The sequence below is a fragment of the Mastomys coucha genome, unplaced genomic scaffold (assembly GCF_008632895.1).
Source record: "Mastomys coucha isolate ucsf_1 unplaced genomic scaffold, UCSF_Mcou_1 pScaffold16, whole genome shotgun sequence".
Classification (NCBI taxonomy): Eukaryota; Metazoa; Chordata; class Mammalia; order Rodentia; family Muridae; genus Mastomys; species Mastomys coucha.
This window is the reverse complement of record NW_022196898.1, coordinates 9,171,216-9,173,506: the sequence shown is the minus strand read 5'-3', so window position 1 is coordinate 9,173,506 and position 2,291 is coordinate 9,171,216. Positions and strand designations below refer to the sequence as shown.

At 37.1% G+C, this 2,291-nt stretch overlaps 1 pseudogene; it reads left to right on the top strand.

Moving 5' to 3' along the window:
* The window catches only part of LOC116094263, a 4,410-nt pseudogene extending 2,847 nt beyond the window's left edge, over positions 1-1,563 (top strand).
* Positions 1,564-2,291: the final 728 nt, after the last annotated feature.

Sequence of the window (2,291 nt, the reverse complement as noted above, 5' to 3'; positions counted from 1 at the left end):
TATTTGTGGATTGGATGCTAAGAATTCTTAATTGATCTTAGGTAATAAAAATTTCTTAAGTTAAAATATAAATTTTACCAGAACAAGAATGTTTTTTTCCAGTTTTCCTTTCAAGCTTTCTGTTATGTTGATTTTACATGAAGTAGATGAGGGCCCTTACTATTATGATTGGTTTTTTTGTTTGTTTAATTCCTTTTTATATTAAAGAAAGATGATTATTCAGATGTTAGATTTGAAAGGGTAGTAGTTTAAAAATTAGCAAGCAACATGTATTTTGGCCCCTTCTGCTTTATTCTTCCCCATTACAATGCTATTTGGGACCGTAAGGTGCCCCTGTACCTCTTGATGTTAATAACATTGCATTTTTAGCTTAAATTCCTTAGAAAATGTTAATGACCAAAAAGCCAAATGTTTAGTGTATCAGGAATACCACCTTCTCTTTGTCCAAGTTGCACTTTTATTTCTAACTATGCACTATGAAGAGAATGTTTCCTGTTGGTGTTTTACTGAGCTGTGAAACCTTAAGTTCTGTCCTGCTTAAAGCCAGACCTACAGACTTGATGTCACTTCAGCCTGGAATCCATCTAGGCTGGTCTATGGTCTGGCTGGAAGGAAGCCATGTCTCAAGGAGAGTCAGCAACAGAAAATGAAATAACATGCTAGAGACTGGAGTGTAGAGGGTTGGGAGCAGCCAGAATTCAGTTTGTGGGACGATTCCACAATGCATCTGGCTGTCTTAAACTGTTAAGCTATGAGGGGTGGGAAGCCAGCGGCTGTCCTACAAAGAATTCTTACTTTTCAACAGGTCCGGACTTTATGCATTTGTCCACGATATCTTCATTCTTTAAGCTTGAGTATTATGGGTAATCATGTTTCGCCTTTCTTTGTGGGACCCTTTGACCCAGTCCTTAAAACAAACTCATTTTGAATTGAGTTTCAAACTTTGATAAAGTGCAAGAATTTAATTTGTAGGTGTTTGTAGGTATTTATGTAGGAAGTTAAATCTATTAACTTCCCTTTTCCTAGCCCACCATTAATATAAAGGGAGTAATATTCCACTTGATAAGTAGGTTTGGAACATTATGTTATTGCTATCACTTGTGTTTCTTCTCTGTGATTTTCTTTAAATAACCCTGGAATCTGCAATTGCGGTCAAAGTTACTGGTGGCTGAAGTTTACTGTACTCAATTTCAGGGTGCAGCTGTTTGCACAGAAAGGCACCATTGTGCTAGATTAAAGTTTCAGAACTTGGTAGAGTGAGGTTGTAATGTATGTCGGGTATGAATGCATTTCTGTAACAGATATGCATCAACTTTTACATAAGTACGCTTGTGTGGCTCATTGAAAAAACAGAGGAAAGATTGTAAGTCCAAATCATGTCTTCCATTTTGCTCTTCTGTATTTCCTGACCACTTAGAAAAAGCTCACAAGCATTGGAAGAAGCAGCAGCAGGCTGTTATTTTTTTCAAAGTTTACAAAGTGTTTGATTTTAATGTATTCTCTCTACTGTTTTGATTTTCAGATTTTGATTCAATATTTGAAGATGTGCCTTTTATTGGGTGATGTTAATTCTCAAATGTAGTAATGTTGTTTCACAATTGTAATGTTACATGATCATGGGTGTGGCATTCTCTAACAAATGATGCGACAAGAAAGTCATTTTCATGGAACTCATGGCTCTGATTGCACAGTCCCCTTGCTAAAGCAAAGGGCACTCTCTTTTAAGGCTACTTCAGAACTGGTCTTTGTATTTTCTCTAAGCAATGGATGTAGTCATGTCCATTTAGAGGCAGGGTACCACATATCACATGCAGCCCTACATGTGTGCCATGAGAAAGTTCAAAGACTGTAACAAAGTCTACAGGAACTCAAAATTTCATTTTTGGAATGGTAACCCCAAGATTTTCTCCAAGAAATAAATTATTTTGTATTTTATAACTTTACAGCAGCTAGCAGTACATTTCTGAGATATAGTAGGTATAGTGGCTATTCCTGGTTGTCAACTTGACTATATCTGAAATGAACTACAATCCAGAATTAGAAGGCTCACCTGGCCCTAATCTGGAGACTGAGAGATACAAGTTTCCGACCTGAATCTTGGCATGGAGATCTTGAGGTATAGTGGCTATGAATCCCAGAGGATTAAGATAGAAAGATCTATGAGTTCAAGATCATCTGGGATTAAGGGTGTGGTGGCATAGTGCCTATGAATCATAGACTATTAAGACTGGAAGATCTATGAGTTCAAGCAAGGACATCTGGGATTAAAGGTGTGGTGGCACACACCTTTA